Source organism: Salmo salar, chromosome ssa09, assembly GCF_905237065.1.
Source record: "Salmo salar chromosome ssa09, Ssal_v3.1, whole genome shotgun sequence".
NCBI classification, from domain to species: domain Eukaryota; kingdom Metazoa; phylum Chordata; class Actinopteri; order Salmoniformes; family Salmonidae; genus Salmo; species Salmo salar.
In genome coordinates this window covers 72,330,423-72,358,364 of record NC_059450.1, presented here as the reverse complement: position 1 = coordinate 72,358,364, position 27,942 = coordinate 72,330,423, and the positions used below count along the sequence as shown (strand labels likewise).

General features: G+C 45.0%; 1 pseudogene; it reads right to left on the bottom strand.

Moving 5' to 3' along the window:
• Positions 1 to 900: 900 nt before the first annotated feature.
• On the bottom strand, positions 901 to 21,132 carry LOC106611813 (protein bicaudal C homolog 1-B-like; annotated as a pseudogene).
• Between the last annotated feature and the right edge of the window lie 6,810 nt (positions 21,133 to 27,942).

The following is a 27,942-nucleotide window of genomic DNA, read 5'->3' as shown; positions in this document are numbered from 1 at the left end:
ATGGTTCATTGGATCACTCTAAAACTTTGCACATCCACTAGATGGCATCAGTGTGCAAAATATAAATTGCAACTGGGCTGGAATATTACATTATGGCCGTCATCATCATTATGTAGATGGTACAAAAAAATACAAACGAATGGTTGTTTTTTTCTTGGTATTATCTTTTACCAGTTCTATTGTGTTATGTTCTACTACATTCCTTTCACATTTCCATAAACTTCAAAGTGATTCCTTTCAAATGGTACCAAGAATATGCATATCCTTGCTACAGGGCCTGAACTACAGGCAGTTAGATTTGGGTATGTCATTTTAGGTGAAAATTGAAAAAAAAAGGGCCTAATCCTTAAGAGTTTAAGTCTAGAGAGTGTATTGCATACTGTTAACTTCATGTATATTTTTTTATAATTTTGTATAGTTGAGGATGATTCATTTCATGCCTACTTAAAAAAATCTGAAACAGTTAACTGTGTATGTTGCTGGTTGTTATTTCAGCAATAAGGCACGAGGGGGTGTGGTATATGGCCAATATACCATGGCTAAGGGCTGTTCTTAAGGACTACGCATCGCAGAGTGCCTGGACACAGCCCTTAGCCGTGGTATATTGGCCATATACCACAAACCCCCGAGGTGCCTTATTGCTATTATAAACTGGTTACCAACGTAATTAGAGCAGTCAAAATAAATGTTTTGTCATACCCGTGGTATACCACGGCTGTCAGCCAATCAGCATTCAGGGCTTGAACCTCCCAGTTTATAAAACAGTATAATAACTGTATTATAAGTTGAAAATATGACGTTAAATCTCAACACATACAGTAAGTAGAGTAGCAGTAGTAACAACCTGACATAGGGGAAGTGAGACAAATACTCGGAAATGAATCATACAGTAACAGAGAGTACAACATTGTTGTTTAATTGAATAGATCCACATTACAGTCACACTGGTATTCAGTACAGTATGAAAGGCCATTGGCCCTAAGCTCCTCTGTACGGCGCCCCTTAGCCTTGTACAATTGCCCTTGTAAATTACTATTTGTCTGTATCCTTTTCTCAAAAGTCACTAGAAATTAGCATTTAAAACCTGTTTTAAGAAAAAATAATCTGTCTGGACCCCTGTAGCAAAATGTATCCCCCCCACAATGCCAGAATCGCTCCTATGGCCCTGCTTGTAGGATATCCATAATGTATATTAAATATTTATCAAAGCCTTGTGCACATAACCTTATTGAAACAACGACAAGATAGTTCTCACTTCAAAAGGACAACCAGATCATTTCATTTTGCTAGGATAAAACGTGTTACTCTAGCCTAGCGATATCGTTTATATCTGGTCATTAGGAGTATTCTAAATAAATGAAATGGGAAACAACTCATAAGGAGGCAATGGCTTCTCGCCTGCTAATGGCTGATACATGGGATTAGAACTTTTAAGATGTGCACTCAGGTGAGGCCAAACAATATTGAAAGGAGTTTCACATTAGGCCTACCACCACGAGATCAAATCCGTTGGGCTATTCATTTTTTTAATCCATTCATTTATCTGAGTGTTCATATAGCGTCAACCCAACTCCTGGTTGTCCATCAAACTCCATTTAATGTCGTTGCTGGTTGATCTCTTTCTGAAATTGACTTATAATTAATTATTGATGCAATAATGAGGAGTGGGGAATGTAACTTCAATCTACAAACACAATCTAATGTCAGTGCTCTCTAGCGGTGAACCATTCTCTTGTTTGCACCTCGTTGAGTTACTGTACGTACTGTCATCGACATCTTAAGCCTTTGTTACTCTACAGGTCATTTCAAGGGAGGTTTTTGTTCAGACCAATTGGTTTGAAGTCCTGCGTAGCTCACTTAGCAGACCATGGCACTTCCAGTGTCAGGGTTGTGGGTTTAACTCCCATGGAGGACCAGTACGGAAAAAGTAATGAAATGTATACACCCACTACTGTCAGTCACTCCGGATAAGACCGTCTGCTAAATTACAAAAATGTTTAAGAAACATTTGGTTAAGTCCTCAGGTAAAAATAAAATAAAAGAGGTGGCAATTTATTGGAAAAGTTTAATAATCATCTCTAATATCATCATACATTCTCATTTACCCTTGTATGTTTATGTACATGTTTATGTACAACACACAGAGTAAACTCTGACCTAAGGTAAATGTTGGGTTTGCCACCAAGGCTAGGATATGTGAAAGCCAGTCTGATCATAGAGCTGTTCTTGCAGGCAGTTCTACCCATGTTGGGTAATGTTGTGTGGGATTCACCAGTGGTTGCTCTGAGCAGCTGTGTCCTCGTCCATGATTCGTGTGAGCTGGCCACTAGCCCGCCTTCCAGGTAGCCTGGCTTCACAGCGGGCGTCTGACAGTTCTCTTGCTTTTGTTCAGGTCTGGATGGATGGCGAGAGAGAGAGAGAGATGTTCTATACATCACATATAAGCCTCAGGGAGAAGTGGGTTAGATGTATATGTTTTTTTTCTGATCATTCACCTGAGATGGCCAAAAGCATCGTCCTTCTCGCTCCAAACGTGGACACTCCAACCTCTTTTCAGATCCTCGTCAGACAGAGTCAAGAAGGTCTGGAAGTCAATCTGCAGAAAAAGGGGCATGACAGTCCTGTTGCTTACACATCCACCACACTTCAGTTATACAAGACATACTCCGAATGATCTTTCAGTCAGCCTCTGTGCCACTGGAAACAACTCAGTCAATCCTGCTTATGGAGGCTACTTCAACAAATAACCCTCTATGTATAGACATTTATCAGTTACTCCTATACCCCAGGGGGCGCTAGCTGTTTGTCTGTCTGTACCTCTTGCTGTTGGAACACGTCAATGTACTTCCCCAGACCCAGCTGGCTCAGGAGCTCTGGGAGGTCATCTGTAGGCTGGGGGGAGGGGCTCCGCTGGCTACCGGTCAACACCATTACCGTGGACATGCCCTCAAAGTAGTTACTGTAGGTCAGGAAGCTCTCCGTAGGGGTCAGAGGTCAGAAATCAAAGGTGGAAAGATCAGGGGGAGATGGGGAAGTAAAGGATTAACAGAAGGAACTGTGTTGACAGAAAGCATAACAAAGTGTTCTCACATCTCTCTATAACTCTCAGATAGAAGACATTCAAAGCACAGCTTTGATACTGACTACATTGAAGATAAGCCAGACACAGGAATTGCATTTCATTACATTTTCTCTTTGTAGATACACACTCTCTTAGAGACACACACACACAAAAGTTTGGGGTCTGTTTGTTGAAGACGCAAACACCAGGAAAGAGGAGGTGGAGAAGGAAGAAGAGTAGTTAGAGGGGGAGGAAGAGGAAGACGGAGAGGGGGAGATTGGGGAGGATGAAGACAAGGATCCTTGTCTGTCACGCCGTTCAACAATTTTTCCTTCCATTTCTGATAGCCCCTGGTCTGCAGAGAGAGAGAGAGAAAGAGAGAGAGAAAGAGAGAGAGAAAGAGAAAGAGAGGAGCGAGGAGAGAGAGAGGAGCGAGGAGCGAGAGAGGAGCGAGGAGCGAGGAGAGAGAGAGAGGAGCGAGGAGAGAGAGAGGAGCGAGGAGAGAGAGAGGAGCGAGGAGAGAGAGAGAGAGCGGAGCGAGAGAGGAGAGAGAGGAGCGAGGCCGAGAGGAGGGGCGAGGAGAGCGAGAGCGAGGAGAGGAGGAGCGAGGAGAGAGAAAGGAGAGAGAAAGGAGAGAGAGGAGCGAGGAGAGAGAGAGAGAGCGAGGAGATAGAGGAGAGAGGAGCGAGGAGAGAGAGAGGAGCGAGGAGAGAGAAAGGAGAGAGAGGAGCGAGGAGAGAGAGAGGAGCGAGGAGAGAGAGGAGAGAGGAGCGAGGAGAGAGAGGAGAGAGGAGCGAGGAGAGAGAGAGGAGCGAGGAGAGAGAGGAGAGAGAGGAGCGAGAAAGGAGAGAGGAGCGAGAAAGGAGAGAGAGGAGCGAGGAGAGAGAAAGGAGAGAGAGGAGCGAGGAGAGAGAAAGGAGCGAGGAAGGAGGAGCGAGAGGAGAGAGGAGAGAGGAGAGAGAAAGGAGAGAGAGGAGAGAGGAGAGAGAAAGGAGAGAGAGGAGTGAGAGGAGCAAGGAGAGAGAGGAAGAGGGATGGGGTTTGCATATATTTATCTTCTCAATGTTTTTCAATTCCCTCGCTTTGTTTTTCACTTTTCTTCCACTCCCCTTTCTCTCTCTCCCACTCTCTCCTTCCATGAGGATGAGTGGATGAGACAGGGTGGTAATTGGTGCTCACAGTTTCTCTCCTCCACTCTGTTTTTCTCAGGGCAGGAATACCAATCGAGCCAAGCAGCACTGAGAATAATCATATTAATAAACAAGCTCTCACCCAGCTCAACGCCTTTCCTAGCTCGCTACAAATAATCAGGCGCTTAGGTGAAACGCTCACACTGACTCCTAAATTCCCTCACGCAAAACAACCCAGAAATGATCAGACTGTATCTATTAATCCAAATGAGCATGGTGTTCACTGACTGGCCACAGAGCATTCAGAGAGGGCAGCTTCTCAATGGCTGGTAATAAACCCTGTCTGGGGGGAGACTGAGAGGACAGGTCCAGCCTGTTGCAGTACATGTTGCACTACCTGTTGTAGTTGTCCAGTGTTTGCCAGGTAGGGTTAGTAGCTGTGTCGGCTGATGTTGTGTAGCTCCTTGACGGCCTCCGCAGGAATGGACTTAGCCAACCACCGACTTCCTCTGCATGGCTGAGAGAGTACAGATACATCACACACACACACACACACACACACCGACTTCCTCTGCATGGCTGAGAGAGTACAGATACATCACACACACACACACAGGCTGCGTTTACATAGGCAACACAATTCAGATATTTTGCTGCGTTTATACAGCCCAATTGGGGAAATTCTGATCTGACTGGTCACGAGACAAATAATTGGCAAAATATCAGATTTAGATTACATGTGTAAACGCTCACATAGACAGATCAGCTATCCATACAAAAACAAACACACACATTCCCCAAAAAACATGCAGACAAAGTTACTATAAATCACTCACAAACAGACAGGCAGTGGTTTAATTGGCATGTTGTTGTTGTCAGGTGAATAATGCAGATAGATGGATAGAGAACAGTGTTTGATACAGAATGCTTTGCGAAGAATCTCATAAGCATAGAATTCATACACGAGTGTCTGATGTGTAACAAAACTATGTGACTAAATATATAACTGAGAAAGAGTCTTTGTGTGTGTGTGCGTGTGTGTGTGTATCTGGCACCAATGTGTAAAATCAGTGGGAGTAGTAATGCTCCTTAATTATAACTTTGGCACGGTGCAACCCATAAGTGGGTCCCCTCCATCACCTCTCTGGCAATGTGCAGCATATAAATGGGTCTCCTCTATCAATGCTCTGGTTCATAGTCCCACATAAATGGGTCTCCTCTATCAACGCTCTGGTTCATAGTCCCACATAAATGTGTTCCCTCCATCAATGATTTGAATAACAAACAAGAGCTGCCTTGTCTCTCAATAGCAGACAGTGGCAAGTGACATATCCCAATGACATGCCACTAATTTGGCCAGGTGCAGTTGCTAAATGAGTCCTCTGATTTGCAATGCTGGACTGGCGCAGCACTAAAATGGGTCCCTTTTAGTGGGACTCTTCTACAAGTCCGAAAATAGGACTTTTGTGTGACAGAACCCTGGATAAACCAAGGGGATGTTGTTAATGAGACCTGCTGGGCTACTGTTCACACAAGGCAGAAGCATCAAACATTGAAAAGGTCTCACCTTTGGTTGCCAGCAGTTTCTTAATCTCATAGTCGTAATCCTGCAATAAAAGGTAAAGGGGATGAAGCTGGTAAATAAGGGAGGAAATACAGTTAGGTTGTTCTGTGACTGATGTGTTCTGGAAGGGAACCTGATTTACTGAGAGAACAGAAGATGACTCGACCTGGTACTTCCTGTTGTTACCGTGGAGATACATTTTATCCCCATGGTAACCTTTGAGGCACCAAGTGGACAAAAAATGGCAAAATCAACATCTAGTGTAGCACAAACACACAAAACTCTAATTCTTCAAATTTGATTGCGTGAGGCTCAAAGAAAGCAAAGGGGTCAAATTAATTGGTGACACAGTTTACAGATTTACATATAACATGCTCCTCTATATTGCTCTGAGGTTGTTTCATTTCTGTCTGGGGGGGAGTTGGAACTCACCTCAACCACGACCAATGTGCAACAAAACCTGTTAATGAATATGAATCATTCTAAATCAGAGTGAGAGTCTCACCTCGTTCCTTGATGCTTCACAGAGAGCATCCTGAGTCTGAGTCATGTCCCTCCTCAGGCTGTTCCGTCTCTCATGCCTCCCTCCTTCCATCTCTCTCAGGCTGTTCTGTCTAGTATCACTCCTCCCTCCATCACTCTCAAGCTGTTACATCTCTCACTTCATCCTCCCTCCATCTGTCTCAGGCTCTTCCGTCTTTCACTCCTCCCTCCTTCCATCTTTCTCAGGCTGTTCCATCTAGTATCACTCTTCCTTCCCTCCATCTCTCTCAGGCTGTTCCGTTTCTCACTCCTTCCATCTTTCCATCCAGCAGTCTGCAACAGTACAGCAGTAGTGAGACTAAGGTCAGGTCTGAGCCACACAGCGTGAAGGCTGTTTGTAGGACTCACTTAGCTAAGTAGCTCACCCAGCTAATCCAAGGGCTGTTGAGACCTGATACTGGAGGGAGGGAATGAATAAATGCAATCCCTTTCTGACATTACTATTTATCATGAGAGTATTAAAACAGCAGCAAACACTGCATCTCCAAAGTCTCCTGTTATTTTCCCAGAGGAAATAGAACATACACGGCGGGACAAAAGGCTAAAGGCACATCAAATTAAGATAAAGTGCAAATTTTGTATTATTTTTTCCCCTTCTGAAAGAGCAGGGGCTAACTTTGCTTAAGGGTTGATTGGCTTGCCCTTATCTAAGATCAAATCCAGACTATCACAACCGGCCATGATTGGGAGTCCCATAGGGCGGGGCGCACAATTGGCCCAGCATCATTTGGGTTTGGCTGGTGTAGGCCGTCATTGTAAATAAGAATTTGTTCCTAACTGACTTGCCTCGTTAAATAAAGGTTAAATAAAATTTTAAAAATAAAAAAATCCACATAGGATCCAACCAACATCCCAACCTCAACCACTGTGCCTAAGGTCAACTTCCTCTTACCCTCCCTAGTGTGAATGTGTTTACCTCATGACCTGGCCTGTTGAGTGGCGTCTCCCCTTCAGGACCCTGGAGGCTGCTCCTCTGACTCATCATCCTGACCTGGCTCAGTGACATCACTCAACTCTGATGTCATCGGACCAGGGCTCTCGTCCGACAGGCCGGACAGATCCTCGTTCTCTGGGATCTGGGTAAACCGAGGTGATCTCATTGATCAATCTTGATACTGTACTGATCCAATAGCACCACCATCAGGACAACTGCAGAATCAAATCCCCTGCAAGGAAAGACCTTACAACTGTATCAATCCATCAGTGGAGGCTGCTGAGGGGAGGATGGCTCATAATAAATCCTGGAAGAGAGCGAATGGAATGGCATCAAACACGTTTGATGTATTTGATACTATTCCACTCCAGCCATTACCACGAGCCTATCCTCCCCAATTAAGGTGCCACCAACCTCCTGTGCAATCCATCATATCTCCCACTGTCAAACTCTCACAGTACTGCACTTATCTTGGTAGTCAAGAGGCCTACATTTATTGATTCTGTTATCTGATGGTGATCTCTCCACACCTTCTCCAGATGCCTGCTCTCTGTCCCCTTCAGTCCCATCCTCATTCCCTCAGAGGGCAGAGTCAGGCCTGGTGGGGCGATGGGCGGGGCTCAGTTTGGGAAAGAGCGCCAATCAAAGACTCAGGGGCGGGCACTGAGCCTGAGGAAAAGGAAAAGCAGATTAAGATAGGATAGGACAGTGGACAGGATAGGACAGTGGCCTTTTCTCAATCAGATTTGCTCAACTCCGTCCTCTCTCCACCATCCTCTCTCGCCTCCTTTTGAAAAAGGTCAAAAGTAATCAAGGAGAGGTGGCGATGTGAGTGAACGTGGACGAAAATGTGCTTGTATGAAATGAGAAGCTTCTTCTCCACTCGCGTGTCAGACAAATTACGTTTACAGAGGTGGATCCCAAAATAAATGCGTAAATTGATCAAAACAAATTTAATTAATTGTGCCAGACATGTTATAGAGAAAAGGATAAGTAGCATATTGTTTTTAAATGTTTCATGCTTTTCTCCTCCAACAATACAACTGTCACGGTTGTCGTAGGGTTGAGACCAAGACGCAGCGGGAAAATGTACACTCATCTTGTTTTATTAAAGTGAAGAAGGAAAAACACAAAAAAAGGTATACAAAACACAAAACGAACTTGACAGTCTTGTCATGCAAACATAGCTAAACAAGAACAATCTCCCACAAAATACTAACAAACACATACCTATTTATAGGACCCTCAATCAGAGGCAACTAGAAAACACCTGCCTCCAATTGAGAGTCCAACCCCCAATTACCTAAACATAGAAATACAAATGACTAGACTAAACATAGAAATACATTAACATAGAACAGTGCCCAAAACCCGGAATAATAAATCAAACACCCAACTACTAACACAACCAGCCCGAACCACAAAACAAATACCCCCTGCCACGTCCTGACCAAACTACAATAACAAATAACCCCTTTTACTGGTCAGGACGTGACAACAACAGCTGATTCAAAGGGGGTGTGGCAAATCTCAGAACTCTTCCGCAGTAGAACACACTTGTGCTTCCTCGCCAAAAAGAGGCTATTGAGGAGGGGATGACAGTCTTCTGTTTGCCTACTAACGAATTGACACACTCCTCGACCTCATATCGGTTTCCGGGTCACGGTGGAGAGAAGACGGTGGAGAGAAGACGGTGGAGAGGGGATGGAGGAGAGAGGACAGGAAAGAGGGAAGAGGAGAGAGGGCGTGGGAGAGAAGACACAGGAAAGAGGGCGTAGGAGAGAGGATGGAGGAGAGAGGACGGAGGACGTTGTCCAAACGAGAAAAAGCCCCTGATACATACCAATATATGAAAAGACACACCAGGGTTGGTGAGGCGGAGTTGCTGCATCAGCATGTTGAGCCAGTAGTTGGTAACCAGTTGCTGACCAGCATGGGATCAGAGTTCATCTTGGTTGTCATGGCGACCTCACTGGAGTGCAGCCCCAGAAGCAGTCGCCGAGCCTCGTACAGTTTGAAGATGTTCCTCCCAGACCCTTCACCACCACTGACTGGCAAATGTATTCCAGCACACAACACCATGTCATACAAATGAGGAAATGTAGTCCAACACAGTACTTTATCAGGCACTACAGTACTGCAACTTTAGTAATAACAACGATAAGACTTGCTATAGTACTATTGTACCATGGCGGTCTGTTAGACTTTGGGTTTGACGCTGACAAAGACCCCCAGACTCTGCATTGTCCGAGTCAGTTTACGTGGGTCCGCCTCCCCATCCTCATGCATGTCAAACATCAGACACACAGGCAGACAGTTCTGTGCAGTTACAAAACAGGTCACTCTTACTCCTCTCTTAGCAAACTCTCCACAATAAACAGGCTTGCCTTTTTACCTCAAATCTGAATCAATCAAAGAATCAACCAATTAATCTGAATCAAAGAATCAACCAATTGATCTGAATAAATCAAAGAATCAACCAGTTCATCTGAATCAAAGAATCATCCAATTAATCTAATCTATCAATGAATCATTACAAAGAGCAAAGTGGACTGTGACCCTCCTCACCCTGTGTTGCTGCCTGGCCAGACATACTCTGTCTGGGATGCCCTGGATGAGCAGTGAGGGGGGGTTCTGAGGGGCGCTGACCTCTGGCAGGACTATCTGGGTCTGGTTCGGATGCATGATTGCACTCTATACTCCTCTGTCTGAACTCTATACTCCTCTGTAAACTGGTCATCTCTGTATACCCGTCGCAAGACCCACTGGTTGATGCTTATTTATAAAACCCTCTTAGGCCTCACTCCCCCCTATCTGAGATATCTACTGCAGCCCTCATCCTGCACATACAACACCCGTTCTGCCAGTCACAATCTGTTAAACCTCTTACATCTAGATGTTCCGCTAGCGGAACACCGCTCCAATATCCAATGATAGGGCGTGACGCGAATTACAAACACCTCAGAAATCCAAAAACGTAAATTTTTCAAACATATGACTATTTTACACCATTTTAAAGACAAGACTCTCCTTTATCTAACCACATTGTCCGATTTCAAAAAGGCTTTACAACGAAAGCAAAACATTAGATTATGTCAGGAGAGTACCCAGCCAGAAATAATCACACACCCATTTTTCAAGCTAGCATATAATGTCACAAACCACAGCTAAATGCAGCACTAACCTTTGATCTTCATCAGATGACACTCCTAGGACATTATGTTATACAATACATGCATGTTTTGTTCAATCAAGTTCGTATTTATATCAAAAACCAGCTTTTTACATTAGCATGTGACGTTCAGAACTAGCATACCCACCGAAAACTTCTGGTGAATTTACTAAAATACTCACGATAAACATTCACAAAAAACAAATTATTTTAAGAATTATAGATACAGAACTCCTTTATGCAATCGCTATGTCCGATTTTAAAATAGCTTTTCGGTGAAAGCACATTTTGCAATATTCTGAGAAGATAGCCCGGCCATCATGGCTAGCTATTTTGACACCCACCAAGTTTGGCACTCACCAAACTCAGATTTACTATAAGAAAAATTGGATTACCTTTGCTGTTCTTCGTCAGAATGCACTCCCAGGACTTCTAGTTTACACCCAATGTTGTTTTGGTTCCAAATAATCCATAGTTATATCCAAATAGCGGCGTTTTGTCCGTGCGTTCAAGACACTATCCGAAGGGTGACACGCCGGCGCATATCGTGACAAAATTTCAAAATATTCCATTACCGTACTTCGAAGCATGTCAAAAGCTGTTTAAAATCAATTTTTATGCGATTTTTCTCGTAAAATAGCGATAATATTCCGACCGGGAGACGTCGTTTTCGTTCAAAGACTGAAAATGTAAAATGGACTCTTCACGTGCACGCACCCGTCTCATTGTTCTCAGATCGACCACTATCCAAATGCCCTACTGTTTTTCAGCCAGGGACTGCAGAGTCCTCATTCCCCGTTCTGGCGCCTTCTGAGAGCCTATGGGAGCCTTATAAAATGTCACGTTACAGCAGAGATCCTCTGTTTTCGATAAAGAGGCTATAGAAGGCCAAGAAATGGTCAGAGAGGGCACTTCCTGTTTAGAATCTTCTCAGGTTTTGGCCTGCCATATGAGTTATTTTATACTCACAGACACCATTCAAACAGTTTTAGCAACTTTAGGGTGTTTTCTATCCAAATCAAACAGTTATATATGCATATTCTAGTTTCTGGGCAGGAGTAATAACCAGATTAAATCAGGTACGTTTTTTATCCGGCCGTGAAAATACTGCCCCCTATCCATAACAGGTTAAAGGTCCCCAGAGCACACACATCCCTTGGTCGCTCTTCTTTTTAGTTCGCTGCAGCTAGCGACTGGAATGAGGTTCATTCAAAGACTCAATCAACGACACTCTTACTGACAGTTGTGGCTGCTTTGCGTAATGTATTGTCTCTACCTTCTTGCACTTTGTGCTGTTGTCTGTGCCCAATAATGTTTGTACCATGTTTTGTTCTGCTACCATGCTGTGCTGCTGCCATGTTGTGTTGCTACCATGTTGCTGTCATGTTGTGTTGCTACCATGTTGTGCTGCAATGTGTTGCTGCCATGCTATGTTGTCTTAGGTCTCTCTTTATTTAGTGTTGTCTCTCTTGTCGTGATCTGCGTTTTGTCCTATATTTTTCTATTATTTTTAATCCCAGCCCCCGTCCCTGCAGGAGGCCTTTTGGTAGACTGTCATTATAAATAAGAATTTGTTCTTAATTGACTTCCCTAGTTAAATAAAGGTTAAATAAATTAAAATAAATAAATGACCCCCAGGAAGTGGTCTCCGTTCTGTCCCAGCAGAAAGAGATGATGAAGGGAGGTCACGTCCTGCTGGGTGGTGACCACCCTCATGACTCCGCCATGACCCCAGCCCTGACCTCTGACCCCAGAATCAGCTCCATCAGGACACACACCACCTGTCAGGGAGAGAAAGGGCAGAGTTAGAGTAGATGTGTGCAGAGTTAATAATTAATAATATTAAATTATTATTCCCTTTTTTAGTCAAGGTTTCTCTTTGCTAATGTAAGGAAGTGCATCTAAAAGTCACAGAGAAAACAGTGAGACAGAAAGGCGAAAGTGTGGTGTGTGCGTGCATGGCTCTCTGCAGTGCCTTCGGAAAGTATTTAGACCACTTCACTTTTTCCACAGTTTTTTTACGTTACAGCCTTATTCTAAAATGAATTAAATTTGTGAAATAAAGGCCATCCATGCATTAAGATGTTACATTAGAGACTCTCACTCATATTTTCTTCCTGGCTGCCTCCATCCCTTGGACAGGCCCAGTGATGGACACCTGGACAGGGGAGGTAGAGAGAGATGAGAGAGAAACAAAATAAAGTTGCTGAAGGACAATAACTAACGGAGTGTACCTGAAGGTTGTACTACAAAGCAGGATCAATGAGTTAGCCAGCTAACTTTGATAAACAACCAGAAATAAACTATTGATTTTCTGGTTTATTATGAAAGCTAAATTTAGATATGTGCTTTTGGTTGTTGAGACAATTAGACCAAGGTTATCTTTCAAAAAAATTAAAAGCTATTTCAGAATATTTACGCAAGTTAGCTGGTTAACTCATTGATCCTGCTTTGTAGTATCACCATCTGGTTGCTAAGGGACAATACACAGTTACTAACAGGCTGTACCTAGTTGCTGAGACAGTTTCTAAGGAACAGTTGCAGGTTGCACTTCTCTCCGGTAGCATTGTGTCTGTTGGAGTCAGGGAAGTGGATGTGGCATGATGTCATCTCCATCACCTTCTTGATGTTCCTGCCCCCTTTCCCGATCACATGGGAGTTCTCTGTGTGGGCCACGTCCATCTTCAGGGTCACCTTGTTGACCTGACTCAGGAGAAGATGTGGGTTTTACTAAGTGTATATAGTTGGTTTATTTGGCTACATTTGTCACGGTTGTCGTAGGAAGGACCGGACCAAAGTGCACCATGTGTGTCGTTCCACATTTTATTTTCACTGTGAAACTTTGCAATACATACACAATAAACTGAACAAACAAAAATCTGTGACGTAGAGTAGAACCATACACTGACGCAGAAACAATAATCTCCCACAAACCCAGGTGGGAAAAACACCTCCTTAAGTATGATCTCCAATTAGAGACAACAAGGACCAGCTGCCTCTAATTGGAGATCCTCCCAAACAAACCCCAACATAGAAATACAAAACTAGAACCTGACAGAAATAGAAAACATAGAATAGAACAAAAAAACTAATCACACCCTGACCTAACCAAAATAGAGAAACAAAACGTCTCTCTCAGGTCAGGGTGTGACAACATTACATGTTAGGTATAGGATTATATCTCCGTTTAGGACATTTACTTTGTCTCCAGAAGTTCTAGAATCTTATGTTTGGCCACTAAAACATTGCCACGCTTGCCTTCCACTTTCACATGGGGGTCTGTGGTATACAGTACAAGACAGAAATTAATCTAAAATATATGTGGCAGCTGGCAGAAATCTTTAGTGTTGTTGTATAAAATATCAAGTTGTACAGGAGGTTGAGACAGGTTGAGACAGGTTGTCAGTGTATGGAGGTGTCAGTTGGTCTGAAATCACCTTTCTTTGACTTGGCTCCTATGTTCAGCTTGGATGGCCATTTCACCACCTGGCTTAGTTTCCCTCATCACCTGCGAGACAAAACATGAGGAACACGTGTCGATGTGTGTGTGTGTGACAGAGAAACTAATGGAGTGTGATCGACAGGTCTTTTAACACGAGAATAACACCAGTTTATACATCCCAGACACACAGACACAAAACACATTGTCCTATTCAGAGAAGACAATACTTCATTTCCATCTGAAAGACATTCACCCTCACAACCATAGCAACAGCAAATCTCTGAGTAGCAATGTCAACAATCAGCCTGTGACCTTTCATGTTCTCTATACAGAGGTCGTCTGGGAAATATGTAGACTTTTAAATGCAGGTATTTTCACGTCAGTGAGTCATATTTGAATGGGAAGATTAGATGAATGTTCATTATTTCTGCATTGTATGAATATTAGCATATATATTTTGATTTCAACCGTCCATTATATCTGTCTCGGTGTCATTGTGATCTTCTCTCTTCGTATACTTACTCTCTCAAAGAACTCTTCACCGGTAAAGTTCCTCTCCATGTTTGGTAGCTGACAAATATTGAAAAGAGAGGAAAGAGAGAGACACTTATTGACGGAAAACTGAGGCCTAAATAAATACAAACATATAAACATCCAAACAACAAATAATCCAGACACAGGGTTCAGGGTTACTGGTTAATGCTCTGTTTGTGTCTATGAGACACTTTCCTAAAAGGAGAGAAGTACTGTATGAGATCTCTGTGAAGGGTCAACATTTAACAGGGAAAGAGGAAAATTACAGAGAAAGGGGGGACGAGGGGTAGAACCTAAACATTTAAAAGGACATCGCTCCACAATGACACTTACACCGTGGGGGCTCAAAACACTGCCATGGGTTACTCTCCCCGAAGCTGAAGAATGGGCGAGAGAGCAGCGTGGAGAGGAGAGAGAGGGGATGGGGGTTCCAAAAGCCAGCCCCAGAGACAATTAATCACATCATAGCCATTTCACTCCACCCCACCAGAAATGAAATAACCACTGACACGCTTTAAAACCTGATGTAAAAACAACTAGGATGCCCATCCCTTTATAGGGATTATTCAAACCCCCAACATCCCAGATGTCAGCACCAATACACTGCTCGCTAGCATGCTAACACTCAGGGGGAAAGAGAATACACTGCTCGCTAGCATGCTAACACTCTAGGAGGTAGTTTATCACAGACCTGTTCTGCACTGATAAACACAGTGGAGGTAGTTTATCACAGACCTGCACTGATAAACAACAGACTGACAGGACGGGAATAATGTTACTGCCAAGCAAGCTTATTTATTTATTTTACCTTTATTTAACCAGGTAGGCAAGTTGAGAACAAGTTCTCATTTACAATTGCGACCTGGCCAAGATAAAGCAAAGCAGTTCGACACAAACAACAACAGAGTTACACATGGAGTAAAACAAACATACAGTAGAAAAATAAGTCTACATACAATGTGAGCAAATGAGGTGAGATAAGGGAGGTAAAGGCAAAAAAAGCCATGGTGGCAAAGTAAATACAATATAGCAAGTAAAACACTGGAATGGTAGATTTGTAGTGGAAGAAAGTGCAAAGTAGAAATAATGGGGTGCAAAGGAGCAAAATAAATAAATAATTAAATACAGTAGGGGAAGCGGTAGTTGTTTGGGCTAAATTATAGATGGGCTATGTACAGGTGCAGTGATCTGTGAGCTGCTCTGACAGCTGGTACTTAAAGCTAGTGAGGGAGATGAGTGTTTCCAGTTTCAGAGATTTTTGTAGTTCGTTCCAGTCATTGGCAGCAGAGAACTGGAAGGAGAGACGGCCAAAGGAGGAATTGACTTTGGGGGTGACCAGAGAGATATACCTGCCGGAGCGCGTGCTACAGGTGGGTGCTGCTATGGTGACCAGTGAGCTGAGATAAGGGGGGACTTTACCTAGCAGGGTCTTGTAGATGACCTGGAGCCAGTGGGTTTGGCGACGAGTATGAAGCGAGGGCCAGCCAACGAGAGCGTACAGGTCGCAGTGGTGGGTAGTATATGGGGCTTTGGTGACTGTCAGGAGCGTCTTAAAAAGTGGACCAAGGCAGAGCGGGTATCGTGCTCATCTTCCTTTTTATTTGGATAAATGTGAAAACTTAGAACAAAAATAACAAACGACAAAAACAGTCCTGTAAGGCTATACACGGAACAACTACCCACAAAACCCATGGAAAAACACCCCTACTAAAATAGGACCTTCAATTAGAGGCAACGAGGAACAGCTGCTTCCAATTGAAGGTCAACCCAATAAACTAAACATAGAAATAGAAGAACTAGAACAAACATAGAAATATATTAACATAGAACATAACCCCCCAAAAAACGAAACACACAAAACAAACGCATCCCTGCCACGTCCTGACCAACTACAATAACAAAATGACCCCTTTACTGGTCAGGACGTGACAGTGACAAAACGGATGGCACTGTGATAAACTGCATCCAGTTTATTGAGTAGGGTATTGGAAGCTATTTTGTAAATGACATCGCCGAAGTCAAGGATCGGTAGGATGTTTAGTTTTACGAGGGTATGTTTGGCAGCATGAGTGAAGGATGCTTTGTTGCGAAATAGGAAGCCAATTCTAGATTTAACTTTGGATTGGAGATGTTTGATGTGAGTCTGGAAGGAGAGCTTACAGTTTAACCAGACACCTAGGTATTTGTAGATGTCCACATATTCTAAGTAAGAACCGTCCAGAGTAGTGATGCTGGACGGGCGGGCAGGTACGGGCAGTGATCGGTTGAAGAGTATGCATTTAGTTTTACTAGCATTTAAGAGCAGTTGGAGGCCACGGAAGGAGTGTTGTATGGCATTGAAGCTCGTCTGGAGGGTTGTTAACACAGTGTCCAAAGAAGGGCCAGAAGTATACAGAATGGTGTCGTCTGCGTAGAGGTGGATCAGAGACTCACCAGCAGCAAGAGCGACATCATTGATGTATACAGAGAAAAGAGTTGGCCCAAGAATTGAACCCTGTGGCACCCCCATAGAGACTACCAGAGGCCCAGACAACAGGCCATCTGATTTGACACATTGAACTCTATCAGAGAAGTAGTTGGTGAACCAGGCGAGGCAATCATTTGAGAAACCCAGGCTATTGAGTCTGCTGATGAGGATGTGGTGATTGCCAGAGTCGAAAGCCTTGGCCAGGTCAATGAATACGGCAGCACAGTATTGTTTCTTATCGATGGCGGTTACGATATCGTTTAGGACCTTGAGCGTGGCTGAGGTGCACCCATGACCAGCTCTGAAACCAGATTGCATAGTGGAGAAGGTGAGGTGGGATTCGAAATGGTCGGTAATCTGTTTGTTGACTTGGCTTTCGAAGACCTTAGAAAGGCAGGGTAGGATAGATATAGATCTGTAGCAGTTTGGGTCAAGAGTGTCCCCTCCTTTGAAGAGGGGGATGACAGCAGCTGCTTTCCAATCTTTTGGAATCTCAGATGATACGAAAGAGAGGTTGAACAGGGTAGTAATAGGGGTTGCAACAATTTCGGCAGACAATTTTAGAAAGAAAGGGTCCAGATTGTCTAGCCCGGCTGATTTGTAGGGGTCCAGATTTTGCAGCTCTTTCAGAACATCAGCTGACTGGATTTGGGAGAAGGAGAAATGGGGAAGGCTTGGGCGAGTAGCTGTGGGGGGTGCAGTGCTGTTGACCACGGTAGGAGTAGCCAGCTGGAAAGCATGGCCAGCTGTAGAAAAATGCTTATTGAAATTCTCAATTATAGTGGATTTATCGGAGGTGACAGAGTTTCCTATCCTCAGTGCAGTGGGTAGCTAGGAGGAGGTGCTCTTATTCTCCATGGACTTTACAGTGTCCCAGAACATTTTTGAGTTTGTGTTGCAGGAAGCAAATTTCTGCTTGAAAAAGCTAGCCTTGGCTTTTCTAACTGCCTGTGTATATTGGTTTCTAACTTCCCTGAAAAGTTGCATATCACGGGGGCTGTTCGATGCTAATGCACAGGATGTTTTTGTGTTGGTTAAGGGCAGTCAGGTCTGGAGAGAACCAAGGGCTATATCTGTTCCTGGTTCTAAATTTCTTGAATGGGCCATGCTTATTTAAGATGGTGAGGAAGGCATTTAAAAAAAATAACCAGGCATCCTCTACTGACGGGATAAGGTCAATATTCTACCAGGATACCCGGGCCAGGTCGATTAGAAAGGCTTGCTCGCTGAAATGTTTCAGGGAGCGTTTGACAGTGATGAGTGGAGGTCATTTGACCGCTGACCCATTACGGATGCAGGCAATGAGGCAGTGATCGCTGAGATCTTGGTTGAAAACAGCAGAGGTGTATTTAGAGGGAAAGTTGGTTAGGATGATATCTATGAGGGTGCCCGTGTTTAAGGCTTTGGGGTGGTACCTGGTAGGTTCAATGATAATTTGTGTGAGATTGAGGGCATCAAGCTTAGATTGTAGGATGGCTGGGGTGTTAAGCATGTCCCAGTTTAGGTCACCTAGCAGCATGAGCTCTGAAGATAGATGGGGGCAATCAGTTCACATATGGTGTCCAGAGCACAGCTGGGGGCAGAGGGTGGCCTATAGCAGGCGACAACGGTGAGAGACTTGTTTTTAGAGAGATGGATTTTTAAAAGCAGAAGTTCAAATTGTTTGGGTACAGACCTGGATAGTAGGACAGAACTCTGCAGGCTATCTCTGCAGTAGATTGCAACACCGCCCCCTTTGGCCATTCTACATTGTCTGAATATGTTGTAGTTAGGGATGAAGATTTCAGAGTTTTTGGTGGACTTTCTAAGCCAGGATTCAGACATGGCTAGGACATCCAGGTTGGCGGAGTGTGCTAAAGCAGTGAATAAAACAAACTTAGGGAGAAGGCTTCTAATGTTAACATGCATGAAACCAAGGCTATTACGGTTACAGAAGTCATCAAAAGAGAGCGCCTGGGGAATAGGAGTGGAGCTAGGCACTGCAGGGCCTGGATTCACCTCTACATCACCAGAGGAACAGAGGAGGAGTAGGATAAGGGTATGGCTAAAAGCTATGAGAATTGGTCGTCTATGACGCCCAGAATAGAGAGTAAAAGGAGCAGGTTTCTGGGGGCGATAAAATAGCTTCAAGGTATGTGTACAGACAAATTTATCTCATAAATCATCAAGGCAGAAACTTTAACCATGCCTAACAATAATGACAGCAGCTTCATGATGACCTGACAGTTGAACAGTGGTGGAAAAAGTATCCAGTTTTCATACTTGAGTAAAAGTAAATATACCTTAATGGAAAATGACTCAAGTAAAAGTGAAAGTCACCCAGTAAAATACTACTTGAGTAAAATTCTAAAAGTATTTGGTTTTAAATATACTTAAGTATCAAATGTCAATGTAATTGCTAAAATATACTTACAAATCATTTCAAATTCCTTAAATTATGCAAACCAGATGGCGCCATATTATATATTTTTTTAATGGAAAGCCAGAGTCACACTCCAACACTCAGACATCATTTACAAACAAAGCATGTGTTTAGTGAGTCCGCCAGATTAGAGGCAGTAGTGATGACCAGGGATGTTCTTGTCACGCCCTGACCTGAGAGAGACGGTTTATTTCTCTATGTTGTTAGGTCAGGGTGTGGGGTGGGCATTCTATCGTTTATATTTCTATGTTTTGGCCAGGTATGGTTTCCAATCAGAGGCAGCTGCCTATTGGGAACCATACTTAGGCAGCCCTTTTCCCTCCTTGTGTTGTGGGATCTTATTTTTGTACTGCTGTGTAAAGCCTGCAAGACTTGACGGTCGTAAAAAGTAAAAAGTACATAATTTTCTTCAGGAATGTAAAAGTTGTCAAAAATATAAATATTAAAGTACAGATACCCAAAATTATTTTTACTTAAGTACTTTACACCACTGCAGTTGAATAATGCAGTACTGTGACAGACGGGTACTTAGGGCATCCCAGGATTGCTATTATACAGAACCCTGGACAGAATAATAATTACAGTACTCTGAACTCATTTCAATTCATTTAAACTTCTTTCAGAATGGATCACACACTCGAGTCAACTCAGGTAACTGTACAGATTTACGGCATACACTATCATGATTCATCGTGGTCAACATGTGATCACACTAAAAGTCAAACCATAACAACACCACACCACACCTGTTCACCACACCACACCTGTTCACCACACCACACCTGTTAACTACACCACACCTGTTCACCACACCACACCTGTTCACCACACCACACCTGTTAACTACACCACACCTGTTCACCACGCCACACCTGTTCACCACACCACACCTGTTCACCACACCACACCACACCTGTTCACCACATCACACCTGTTCACCACACCACACCTGTTAACCACACCACACCTGTTCACCACACCACACCTGTTCACCACATCACACCTGTTCACCACGCCACACCTGTTCACCACACCACACCTGTTCACCACACCACACCTGTTCACCACACCACACCACACCTGTTCACCACACCACACCACACCTGTTCACCACATCACACCTGTTCACCACATCACACCACACCTGTTCACCACACCTGTTCACCACATCACACCTGTTCACCACATCACACCTGTTCAGCACACCACACCTTTTCACCACATCACACCTGTTCAGCACACCACACCTGTTCACCACATCACACCTGTTCACCACATCTCACCACATCACACCTGTTCACCACATCACACCTGTTCACCACACCTGTTCACCACACCTGTTCAGCACACCACACCTGTTCAGCACACCACACCTGTTCAGCACACCACACCTGTTCAGCACACCACACCTGTTCACCACACCACACCTGTTCACCACATCACACCTGTTCACCACATCACACCTGTTCACCACATCACACCTGTTCACCAGACCTGTTCAGCACACCACACCTGTTCAGCACACCACACCTGTTCAGCACACTCACCATACAGCATGGTCTCCTGTTTTTCCCTATCAATACGGAACCTTTCCTCAACCCACTCCGGGTCCGAGTGTTCGCCTCCCACAATCTCCAGCCCTGGTTCGGAATAACCTCCTTCCTCCTCTTCCTCTCTGTTGCGGTGGGACGTGAATGGGAAAGGTGAAGGGGTCTGAGTTGGAGTCATATCCTGGTTCAGGATGGGTCCAGGACTGGGTTCTAGACTACATTCTAGTCTTGTGGTTCTAGCAGGGTCAGGAGAGAAAAGCTTTCCTCCGTTGTGGTGGACATAGCAAGACTGAGCCTCCATCAGTGTGTCCATTAAGACGGAGAGAGAGAAGGGGAGAGAAGGGAGAAAAACACCCCTCTGTCCCCAATAGCCTCCCTTACATTCCATCATGATCACAGACACATTTCCTACAGAGATGTAGAGAACCCAGAGAGTCCCCTTGTACTGAGGACCACCCAAAACCTGAATGAGAGGAAGAGGGCTTGAGATTCCTGGGATGAGGGGAGGCGGTCAGGGGATTCGGATGGGTGTATAGAGGTGGGAGAGATGGGTAAGGTGGAGGGGTGGGAGGCATGGGTAAGGTGGAGGGGTGGGAGGGATGGGTAGGGTGGAAGGATGGGTAGGGTGGAGAAATGGGTAAGGTGAAGGGGTGGGAAGGATGGGTAAGGTGGAGGGATGGGTAAGGTGGAGGGGTGGGAGGGATGGGTAAGGTGGAGGAATGGGTAAGGTGGAGGGGTGGGAAAGGTAGAGGGATGGGTAAGATGGAGGGGTGGGAGGGATGGGTAAGGTGGAGGGATGGGTAAGGTGGAGGGATGGGTAAGGTGGAGGGGTGGGGGGATGGGTAAGGTGGAGGGATGGGTAAGGTGGAGGGGTGGGTAAGGTGGATGGATGGGTAAGGTGGAGGGGTGGGTAAGGTGGAGGGGTGGGAGATTGGGTAAGGTGGAGGAATGGGTAACGTGGAGGGGTGGGTAAGGTGGAGGGGTGGGGTGGGGTGGGAGGGATGGGTAAGGTGGAGGGAAGGGTAAGGTGGAGGGGTGGGAGGGATGGGTAAGGTGGAGGAATGGGTAAGGTGGAGGGGTGGGAAAGGTAGAGGGATGGGTAAGATGGAGGGGTGGGAGGGATGGGTAAGGTGGAGGGATGGGTAAGGTGGAGGGATGGGTAAGGTGGAGGGGTGGGGGGGATGGGTAAGGTGGAGGGGTGGGAGGGATGGGTAAGGTGGAGGGGTGGGGGGGATGGGTAAGGTGGAGGGATGGGTAAGGTGGAGGGGTGGGTAAGGTGGAGGGGTGGGAGTGGATGGAGGGATGGGTGTATGGGTTGGGGAAGGTGGAGAGGTGGGGATGGTAGGGGTAGGAGGGATGGGTGTATAGGGGATGGACGGGTTGGGGAAAATGGAGAGGTGGGGTGGGGAAGGTTGAGGGGTAGGAGGGATGGGTGTATAGGAGAGGGACGGGTTGGGGAAGGTGGAGGGGTAGGAGGGATGGGTGTATGGGTTGGGGAAGGTGGAGAGGTGGGGATGGTAGGGGTAGGAGGGATGGGTGTATAGGGGATGGACGGGTTGGGGAAGGTAGAGAGGTGGGGTGGGGAAGGTTGAGGGGTAGGAGGGATGGGTGTATAGGAGAGGGACGGGTTGGGGAAGGTGGAGGGGTAGGAGGGATGGGTGTATGGGTTGGGGAAGGTGGAGAGATGGGGATGGTAGGGGTTGGAGGGATGGGTGTATGGGTTGGGGAAGGTGGAGAGGTGGGGATGGTTGGGGTAGGAGGATGGCTGTATAGGGGAGGGACGGGTTGGGGAAGGTGGAGGGTTGGGGAAGGTGCTCTATGCCGCATTGCTGTGCACCTCTCAAATTGTGTAACAATGCGGAGGGCTCCAAAGAGCTCCGCATTGACATGATTGGTGGATGGTAGGTGAGGGCGGGAGGTCCTGTATAAACACAAACTCACTTCCTTCAAAACTTCCTTCACAACAGCTCTTCACTGCTCTTCACTGCTCTTCACTGCTCTGCTCTGCTCTGCTCTGCACTGCTCTGCTCTGCACTGCTCTGCACCGCTCTGCACCACTCTGCTCTACACTGCTCTGCTCTGCTCTGCAATGCTCTGCTCTGCTCTACACTACACTGCTCTGCTCTACACTGCACTGCTCTGCTCTACACTACACTACACTGCTCTGCTCTGCTCTGCTCTGCTCTACACCACTGTGGCTAAGAATTTTCATGACATGAGGCTTAGCATCTCTCTCCATTGAATACAGGCGGTTGACGTCAACAACCCTCATCGAATATTCAAAACAGGATTACAATAATGAGATGTATCCAACAATCCAACGACACCAATTGTTAGGGCGGAGAGACATGCATCTTGTCAGTAAATCCATAATCTTTGGCCTGAAGTCAGCTCAAAACAAAAGTGATGTAATTAAGCACGTGTATTAATTACTAGGAGTCTTTGTTTTTCCCATGCAAAGGGGATTGCTTTTGATAAAAACGCTTTATCTGCTTTCCCAATGAAACCTAGATAGAAAATGAAATCATTTATTTTATGGAAAAGAGATTTTGCATGTTTCTGGACAATGCACCATGCTGCCTTGCTAACAAAAACGACAGAGAGGTGCAGATTACTGTTCGATGGTAGAAGGAAGCTCCTCCCTCCCGCTTTTGCCCGAGGACGTGACGGGTTAATGCCCCGTGCCCCGCTGCTCAGCATAATCAAATCCCCCCAGTGTTAACCCTGAGACAGCAGCACAGAGAATAGCTCCATCCCCAACACCAGTAACATAGGGCCAAGGGGCCTGCTGTTTCCAAGGGGCCCTAATCACTGCCAGGAAACCCAGTGTTCAGGAATGGACCCTTTGAAATGTGACACACACACACACACACACACCTGCAAAACACCATGCATGCATCATGTATATGTTTTGTGTGTGTGTGTGTGTGTGTGTGTGTGTGTGTGTGTGTGTGTGTGTGTGTGTGTGTGTGTGTGTGTGTGTGTGTGTGTGTGTGTGTGTGTGTGTGTGTGGGTGTGTGGGTGTTTCCAGGATGTGCTCCAAGCTAAGGGGGCAATCCATTACGCCAATAAAAGAAAAGAACAGCTAGTTCCTCATTAAACCGTACAGAACGAGCCACTCTCTCACTCAGAGTCAGATTCTAGAGAATATCATTTTATAAAAAACAAAAACAGCACGAAAAATCACAATTTAATTTATTAACAATGAATCACAAGTCAAATATAAATACAACAAAGCTGCAGGCTGCCAGGCTTAGACGGCCACAAAAGGTAGAACTACAGTTTCAACAAGGGCCTATAACACCAAGGGCTAATACAGCAACTCAATGTTTACAAGCATTTGTGTAATATTCAACAGGGATCCATATAAAACAAGTCAGTTATATTCAGGATATTTACAATTAACACAGACTCAATAGAAGATGTATCAATTGTGACTGGAATGCCAGTTTCACTGGCTAGGAACAAAGATTTTCTATTATATTGACAAGATATTAGAGTGATATTAGAGTAACAATGGAAATACATGTCCTCAAAGATGGAAGGCAGGCGTGAGGTGGCGAGATCAGGTGGGACCATTCTAGCCAATGAGAGGGCAGATATGTGTGTCAACAACAGGCCATAGAGATAGCTAGAGGGCTCAAATCAAATCAAATTAGATTTGTCACATGTGCCGTAGACCTCACAGACCTAACCAACAATGCAGTTTAAAAAAAATTAATAATAATAAAAGTAACAAATAATTAAAGAACAGCAGTAAAATAACAATAGCGAGGCTATGTATAGGGGGTACCGGTACAGAGTCAATGTGCAGGGGCACCGGTTAGTTGAGGTAATTGAGGTAATATGCACATGTAGGTAGAGTTATTAAAGTGACTATGTATAGATGATAACAACAGAGAGTAGCAGTGGTGTAAAATGGGGAGGGGGGGGGCAATACAACTAGTCTGGGTAGCCATTTGATTAGATGTTCAGGAGTCTTATGGCTTGGGCGTAGAAGCTGTTTAGAAGCCTCTTGGACCTAGACTTGGCGCTCCGGTACCGCTTGCCGTGCGGTAGCAAAGATAACAGTCTAAGACTAGGGTGGCTGGAGTCTTGGACAATTTTTAGGGCCTTCCTCTGACACTGCCTGGTATACAGGTCCTGGATGGCAGGAATCTTGCCCCAGTGATGTACTGGGCCGTACGGACTACCCTCTGTAGTGCCTTGCGGAACTTGAAGCTACTATGGAACTTGAAGCTACTATGGTGTTGAATGCTGAGCTATACTCAACAGCATTCTTACACAGGTATTCCTCCTGTCCAGATGGGATAGGGCAGTGTGCAGTGCGAAGGCAATTGCATCGTCTGTGGATCTATTAGTTGCGGTACACAAATTTAATTGGGTCTAGGGTGTCAGATAGGGTAAAGGTGATATGATCCTTAACTAGCCTCTTAAAGCACTTCAGGATGACAGAAGTGAGTGCTACGGGGCGATAGTCATTTAGTTCAGTTACCTTTGCTTTCTTGGGTACAGGAACAATGGTGGACATCTTCAAGCAAGTGGGGACAGCAGACTGGGATAGGGAGAGATTGAATATGTCCGTAAACACTCCAGCAAGCTGGTTTGCGCCTGCTCTGAGGATGTGGCTAGGGATGCCGCCTGGGCCGGCAGCCTTGTGAGGGTTAACACGCTTAAATGTCTTACTGACGTCGGCCACGGAGAAGTCGAGCCTACAGTACTTTGTAGCGGGGCGCGTCGGTGGCACTGTGTTATCCTCAAAGCAGGCGAAGAACGTGATTAGCTTGTCCGGAAGCAAGACGTCTGTGTCCGCGACATGGCTAGTTTTCCTTTTGTAGTCTGTGATTGTCTGTAGACCCTGCCACATACGTCTCCTTTCTGAGCCGTTGAATTGCAACCCTACTTTCTCTCTGTATTGACGTTTTGCCTGTTTGATTGCCTTACGGAGGGAATAACTACTGTTTGTGTTCGGCCATATTCCCAGTCACCTTGCCATGGTTAAATGCGGTGGTTCGCGCTTTCAGTTTAGTGCGAATGCTGCCATCTATCCACAGTTTCTGGTTTGAGTAGGTTTCAATAGTCACAGTGGGTACAACATCTATATACTTCCTGATGAACTCAGTCACTGTATGCGTGTATTCTTCAATAATATTCTCAGAGGCTACCTGGGAACATATCCCAGTCCGCATGATCAAAACAATCTAGAAGCATGGATTCCGATTGGTCAGGCCAGTGTTGAATAGACCTTAGCACGGGTACTTCTTGTTTGAGTTTCTGCAAAATGGAGTCGTGATCAGATTTGCCGAAGGGAGGGCGAGGGAGGGCCTTGTATGCATTTTAAAAAGTTGAGCAGCAGTGGTCCAATGTTTTTCCAGAGCGAGTACTACAGTCAATGTGTTGGTAGAACTTCAGTTGCGTTTCCTAAAATGTGCTTGGTTAAACTCCGCAGCTACAATAAACACGGCCTCAGGATATATGGATTCCAGTTTGCATAAAGTCCAGTGTAGTTCTTTGTGGGCCATTGTGGAATCGGCTTGAAGGGGAATATACACGGCTGTGACTATAACGGAAGAGAATTCTCTTGGGAGGTAATATGGTAGGCATTTGATTGTGAGGTATTCTAGGTCGGGTGAACAAAAGGACTTGAATTTCTGTATGTTATCACAATCACACCATGAGTAGTTAATCATGAAACATCCACCCCCGCCTTTCATCTTCCCGAAGAATTCTTTATTCCTGTCTGCGCGATGTACTGAGAACCCAGCTGGCTGTATGGACGGGGACAGTATATCGCAAGAGTGCCATGTTTCTGTGAAACAGAGTATGTTACAATCCCTGATGTCTCTCTAGAAGGATATCCTCACCCTGAGCTCGTCTAATTTATTATCCAGAGACTGAACATTAGCGAGTAATATACTCAGAAGCGGTGGATGGTGTGCACGCCTCCTGAGTCAGACTAGAAGTCCACTCCGAATACCTCATCTCCGCCAGCGGTGTTTTGGAGCAGTCTCTGGAATAAGTTCAAATGCCCTGGGGGTACGAACAAAGGATCCAATTTGGGAAAGTCGTATTCCTGGTTGTAATGCTGGTGTGTTACCACTGCTCTGATATCCAAAAGTTATTTCCGGCTGTATGTAATGACACAAAAAATATTCTGGGCTAATAATGTAAGAAATAACACACAAAAAAACAAAATACTACAAAGTTGCTTTGGAGCTAGAAGCAGAGCTGCCATATTTTAAATTTAACCAGGCAAGTCAGTTAAGAACAAATCTTATTTACAATGACAGCCTAGTAACAGTGGGTTAACTGCCTTGTTCAGGGGAAGAACAACAGATGTTTACCTTGTCAGCTCAGGGATTCGATCTAGCAACCTTTTGGTTACTGGCCCAATGCTCTAACCACTAGGCTACCTGCTGCCCCCACATCTGTCAGTGCCATCATAAGGAGACGTATACTTTGAAACCGGAGGAGGACTGGAGGGAAAAAGAGAGGCAAAGGAGGTCTAGGAGAGAGAGGGAGGAAGAGGGTGAGCTTGAGTCGGTTAAAAATGGCAGAAAAAAGGGAGATGGTTTGTTAAAGAAGAATGGTAGAAAATGTAAGCAGAGTGAGTTGAAGAAATGGAAGTGAATGAGGTCAGAGTATCAGAGGTGGTAGGTGTGCGGTGAAGTTCTTGAAGCCTGAGGTTTGCACCGAGGGTCAGGATAAAGATGAATCTGTGACAGTAGGAGTTACGTTTTTGGATAAAGTGGACCCTTGCCTTTTGGCTGATCCATTTGTGGTTTCAGGCTGGGTGAACAGAGTTGGGTTCTGTGGAATCTGTGAGGTTAACCAGAAGGGGTCTTGAGATAATTATTTGAGTTTCTGCTGGTCAGAGGGAGCAGGTGCTTTGCGATAAACAAATAAGGACATGAGATGTGAATTGTTTTGCTCTCAAGAAAAGGGCACCATTGAAAGGAGTGATTACTGTGGTAACGGTAAATATGAAAGCTGACCAACTGAAGGGGAAGATTCCCGGTGTTTGTGATGCTAATCGTTTGGTGCGATGCAGACAGGGTGGCATGAGTGGTGAAACAGAAGACTCGTTGTCTGTTCTTTTGAGTTTTGATGTTGAGTCTTGATG